Here is a 6,737-nt window from a genome sequence, read left to right as displayed (position 1 = left end):
TCCATGCGTCGAATTCTGATGTCACCAAAATCCAAGACTAAAAGTGATTGCTACATGACCAAAGGTAGCCTTAAATCACAAAGTACCTCACATGGTCCATTGCTTTTCTAATCCTATAACTATAGTAGCACTCCTACAGTCTTATCATTGGCTTAACCAGGTCTAATCCATCCGGGTAATTCCGAAATCCAATCTGTGGATTTCCATATCCTCACTGCTACACCCGAACTGGTGGGTACTACTGCTCTTTCCGCATCCTAACAACGCACTCACGCTATCTACCAACCTAGTGAATGTTACGGCTACACCCACAAACTTACAACACTCTATCACTGTCTGGCTGCTAGTGAATGCTATGGCTACTCCCGTAGACTTACAACACTCTAATACTATCTGGCTGTTAGTGAATGCTACGACTACACTCGCAGACTTACAACATTCTAACACTGGATCCAACACGCGCTTGACCCGCACTCAACTGAACTCATGTCCTGACTGAAATCCACAACCTGATTCCCCAAGGCTTTCTGGCAAACTTTACGGGAATGCGATCTTCTTATTGGTAAGTTTTCCCAAACTTCTCTCTCACACTATCCTCAAACCATACAACCGCTTGAGTTGTCTCCCTTCCTGACAAGGATGCGAAACTTATCCCAGTTTCAAAACTGCTCCTACTTCTGAATCCTTGGATGATTCTCCCCTACTTTGATTCATCTAACGTCTTACAGCACACAATACTGGAAGGATTCTCAATCCTTCCCACCATTCTGTGCCCAATCTGCTGAAAACCACGCTTACCATTGCTAGTGTTTCAATACTATCCAGTTCAAAAGATCACACCACCTCCAAGAACCTGAATAAATCTCATGTATTAACCCGCTAGATCTAGGAAGCTCTGAATCTCAGTTCGAGACCTCGGAATCTCCCACTGCATCACGGCCTCTATCTTGGCCGGATCGAATAGTACACCCTTCTGGTTGACAGGGTGCCCAAGGAATTGCACCTCGCACAACTAGAACTCACATTTGGAGTACCTTGCAAAAATTCTCTCCTTCTTCAAAGTCTCTAGCACCTCCCCCAGGTGCTTCTCGTGCTGCTCCTCAGTCTTGGAATAAACCAAGATGACGCTCTACTCTCCCAATCTCACAATTTGGGAAATGATCTTTCACTATCTGCTAATAATTCTCGGTATGTAATTAGCATATGTCATTTATTGGAAGTATAATGCAAACACAAATAGAGGATAACCCAGAGTCACACTTATTCAAACCCTTGGAGCGAAAGGCTCCCTTGTGTAGTTTCCCGAAAGTGTTGCACCGAATCTGGTCGTGCTGGTCTCTCGAAAGCTAATCCTAAATCTAGGGTCTCCTCCCGAGACCCTTAAATATAATTAACTAATCTGGTTCCCTCTTACCAATGTACTCCAAGTCCATATCCCATTCTCAAGCTCTAGAAGTCATATCATTCAGGGTCTTGCACCCCGAGATACTCACAATCTCCCTGCTATCATTCTACAGTATGTTCTGATAACTTACCTTCTTCATTTCCCCATCTGATGCATACTGTGGTACCATATAAGCTCTTTCCCGAGACTTGGCAGTGATCTCTGCCACAGTCTCAATCGTCTGGTGGAGATCTAACAACTCTTGCGCCAATTGATGCGCCTCAATTGCATGGGCACACTATGCCCAGAATCTGGTCTAAAAGTCATCCCATGACATAGCATCAACTGCATCATCACTCAACCTTCTACCAACCTCTTCCTATCAATATCGTGCTCTGTCCTTCTGGAGACAGGAAGTAAGTCGAATCTTGTCTCCTTTCGAGACATGTCTGGTACGAAAAGTGTTGGTGACATCTGCCAACCATCTGTTCCTAACAATTGGGTCCCTAACCCCCATGACATTCTGAAGCCTCATAAACTATGAATTCCTGAACATCAATGTACGGGTCCCTATCATGACTGCTATCTCAGCACAGATTGCACTTGGCCTCTCATCACAATTCTCTATAATGCCCTCCTTAATCATATTGAGGATCACAAGAGTCTGGTCAATGATACTACGTGTACTATCAGATGGAATAAACTCCCTCATCTGACCAGCAAGCTACCCGGCTCCAGAGTCTGAGCCTGATCCCTCGCCGGCACCAGAACTACCATCTGGTCTATCACGTAGCATCACTATACTCGAAAACATACAAACACAATCTTCATAGTACTTATCATGAATCGAGTAATCTCACACACTACAAGTTCCATGGGTTCATCTCAACCTTCCTTGATTCGAGTACAGATCCTTTGCTTTCAGTAGTACGGCCCCATACTACCTTCCACATCTATTTGTACTTTCCTCAAGAACTGCTTGACTCTACCAAGTCCCTTCTACTACTACTGTCGATCTCATAATAAACTCTTCCTAGGCTTTCCCTAGGGTAATCATCAACCCACTCTCCACTATCAGTTGCATAAGAAGTCTCTTCTACCTCCTCCTAAATAGCTCGTGAATACTATTACATATCACTAAGACTAGATAATTCTTCGAATGAGAGATCCTACCCTACAACGGTTGGACTCAGACAAGAGCTGAGCAATAGAGTTAGAACTAACCTTCTGAAATTATTTAATCCTCGCAATATGTAACGTAACATATGCATTTACTAGTTAGTAAAAGATAACTAAGATTCCTAAAAGCAAAAAGAAAGCAGCATTCGAGCATCGAGTAAACATAATCAAGCATATCTCTTTCAGGTTATCCCTGACTAATCTGTACTAGCATGCAATTCATAAAGCTAAGATACATATAACAGGCACATAAGGCATCCTTCCTAGATCCTTATCCCTAAACTAGCATGTAGTTCTCATAAAGAGGATAATCATATCATAACATAAACTTGTATGGGTAATTTGGGAGTACTTGCTTAAGCTCGATTGATTGCATGCGCCACACCCTTTTCTCTTTTTCAAAGTTCCTTTCTCTTTTCAAAATTATTTTCTCTTTGTCAAAGTTCTTTTTCAAAAAAATGATTTTCTTCTAAAATTTTTCATACCAATTCCTTAGTTTGTGTTCAGACACACCCAAGAGTGTGCCTGAATCCCTCAAACCAAGGCTCTGATACCAACTTGAAACATCCCAAAAATACAGCCCAAACATTCAGTTTTTAAATCATTAATAAACTTTAATTATCAAAGACTGTGTATCTTAAAATAAAGTAATATCTGACATCATATCAAAATATAATATCAATTATCAGAGTAAATCTCCCAGGCTAGAAAACTATGGTGTGTGCCATGCGATCATCCCGGGCCCTTCTCTTTGCTAACTGAAGTACCTGAAACCAAAACTGAAACTGTAAGCACGAAGCTTAGTGAGCTCCCCCAAACTACCACATACCATACACTTAACATATAACAAATAACATAACCCTGGTACTACTCCCAGCTGCATCGGGACAAATCCCGGCATCGGCTTATCTGGCATCGAACTCCTGCCTAGCATCGGGCTCACCCCGGCATCCGACCGCATCGAGCATCTGGCTCACCCAGGCATCGGGCTTACCCCGGCACATACATAACATAATCACATAATCTGCATAAGGCTTGCCTCGACATTGGACCGAATCCCGGAACAAATAACATATAACACATAAACTAGCATACATCGGGCTTGCCTCGAAATACATAATACATGGCATAATGACTAACATACATCGGGCTTGCCCTGGCATCGGGATTACCCTGGAACACTTAACACATAACATATAACATATCACATATACTGCATCGGGCTTTCCCAACATCGGACCGAAGCCCGGAACATATAACACATAACACATAAGCATTTATAAATCACAAAGACATCAAGCATACATAACTACTTCTCGGGACCACCCTGGCATCGGACCGCAGTCCGATAACATATAAACTGCATCGGGCTTACCCCGACATACTCTACTATTTAAACGGGTCGGCATTGGTGCCTTAGACCCATTCCTACTTGAGAAAAACTCACCTCACACTGTTGAAGTCCTGCTGACAAAACCCTAGCTATTGCATGACAGATTCCCGAATCTGTCAACATCAAAATAACACCTAATTAATAATTGAGTTCCAACACATATACCCATAAGTCCATTCTTGGGGTAAAAGACTGCTTTACCCCTATCTTAGCTTGATTCAAGCCCAAGGCCCAAAAGTATAATAATGAACCAAGGCCCAACTATGGCCCATCTATGGCCCAATTTTCCAAATTGGGCCCAAACCCCTTACATGGGCCTTACCCCAATTCCATTAAATTATTCTAGTCCATTTGCTTGCTCTTGGATGGTCCATTATTATCCCAATCACCAAGGCCCCATAGGAAGGCCCAACACAAAGTCCAAGTGAAATTAGGGTTTCACATAAAAAGACAATTAGGGTTAAGTGTTTCTCACTTAACCCATTAAGGACTTAATCCATTAAGTCCTTACCTTTGCTAGATAAATAATATGGAGTAATTTGGGCTTAATACACAATCCAATCCCAATGGCCCAAAGGTGGATCCAATAAGTCCAAGGCCCACATACCTAAAATTAGGGTTTTCTAAACCCTAATTAGGGTTTCCCACCCAAACATGGCCCAATAGGCCCAAAAATAATCTTTAAGCCCATTAGGGTTTTGCTAGTGAGGCACCACACACTACCACCTCGGGTAGTGGTGGTCAACGGCGGTTCACGGCCACCTTACGGTGGTGGTTATTATTTTCATTATTCTTTGTTGGTTACAGATACAATGCTTGAAACCAAAAAAATAGACACACACACTAACTAACATAATACACACACATTAATGCTAAACACACACACATACAGCCACCCTAGTGGTGGTCGGCGGTAGCACGTGGTGGTGGTGGCCTTCTAGGTTTTCTAGCCACACAAAACACTAACAAAAACAACAACAACATCATATTATATACATACATGCAACCCAAAAGCTGAAAAGTCCATTGCAACCTTCCTCGGGGTGGTGGCTATTGGCCTGAGCGACAAGAACGAGCCATACTAGCGGCGGCAGTCGTGACTACGGTGCCACACCGGAGCAATGGAGAAGAAGAGTTGAGACTTTGTTGATAGCAGTGGCAGCAACGACAGAAAAAGGGCCTATCTCGGTCTTCGTTGACGACAACGGAAGCAACGATGTTGTTGGGAACGGCAGTCGCGCCGCCCGGCGGTGGTGCTATCTTCACGGAAACAGTACAGCGGCGATAGAGCTCCGGTCTTTCGCGGCCCATACATCAACGTCCATGTTTCCCTCTCCGGCTTCGATGTTTCTCTCTTTCTGCTGGTCACGAAATCTCCGATAACGGCTGTGGCGGTGGCGCTCGATGGCAAAGCTGCGGGCAAAGGAACGGTGGTCGAACTCGTGACTGTAGCGGCGACGACTAGAGATGGTCGACATGAGGGTGGCGGCTGAAGAAGGCTACTAGGGTTAGGGTTTCACAATGTTTATATATGCAGGCTTCATAGGAGTGAGGGGTTTAAGCCCGCAACCATACAAACTATTTGCACATTAACAAGTCTGGTCCCTCCTATAAGATCTTTTCCAAATTAAACCCAAAACTTACACTTTAGCCACTGTCTCCAAAAACTATTTTCAACCTTAATCCAATATTTACCAAACATACCCTTGCTTCTAAAATTCTTCTCAAAACAGCTGTGTATCTTACTAAACAACCCCCAACTATCAAAATTCTTCACAAATTAGACTGGAAATTACATATTAACTCCAAAACTGACTCCTTGCTACATTATTTCGCATTTAAGCTATTATTCTTTTTATAAATCTTTATCTTTTTATTTATCTACTAAACGGGGTGTTACAACTTTGTGGTAGCTTAAAAACATATGATTAAGAAACTGATCGAAGGGACTCGACGAGTTATACGGTCAACTCGACCAGCCAGATGAATATTGGCTGTTTTTGGTTTATGCATGGACTCGATGAGTCAGTGAGATCACTCGATGAGTTAGTTAGGGTTTTCCCGACATCATGGACACCACATGGACTCAACGAGTTGTCTAGAAAATAGACAAGTCAAATGGGGTTTTCACGGTTTCCCAAGTTCTGAAGGAACTCGACGAGTCAGTGGACTACACTCAACGATTTAGGTCAACATGGACTGTTGACCTTGACCGTTGACTTTAACTTTGACGAAGGGTTGACCAGTTTGACTTCTGGGGGTATTTTAGTAATTTGAAAATTTATGGAAGTGGATCATTGGTGGATGTAGGTGTTTGAGTTGGAGTTGTATTTGGGGGAGCTTTAAATTATCATCCCGAGCAACTTGTAAGGTGAGTTGTCCTCACTATACTAACAGGATCGAAGGCACCAATGTCGGCCCTTTTCGGATTTGTATCCGGGTTTATTGCATGATGATATGTTTAGTGACCTGGTAGGTCGGTATCCTGGTATATAAGATAATGCTATGTTAGTGAGCGGTTAGGTCGGTATCCTGGTTATAGGATGTTACTATGTTAGTGATTTGTTAGATCGGTATGACTACCTGTACATGCTAGCTAGCGTATGATATTTATGTACACATGATTGTTTGATTTAGGGGTTGGGTTGAGGTGGACCTGCTTTGTGCTGAAGGCCAACATACCTTGGGTGGACCGGATAGACTGCAGGCCCGATAGGGCATACTAGTCAGGCCGAAGGCCCGACGAGCGGTCCGGATAGGTTGAAGGCCATGAGAGGCGGT

This window comes from Lactuca sativa, chromosome 8, assembly GCF_002870075.4.
Source record: "Lactuca sativa cultivar Salinas chromosome 8, Lsat_Salinas_v11, whole genome shotgun sequence".
Taxonomy (NCBI): domain Eukaryota; kingdom Viridiplantae; phylum Streptophyta; class Magnoliopsida; order Asterales; family Asteraceae; genus Lactuca; species Lactuca sativa.
The sequence above is the reverse complement of the archived record's forward strand: the minus strand, read 5'-3'. Positions refer to the sequence as shown.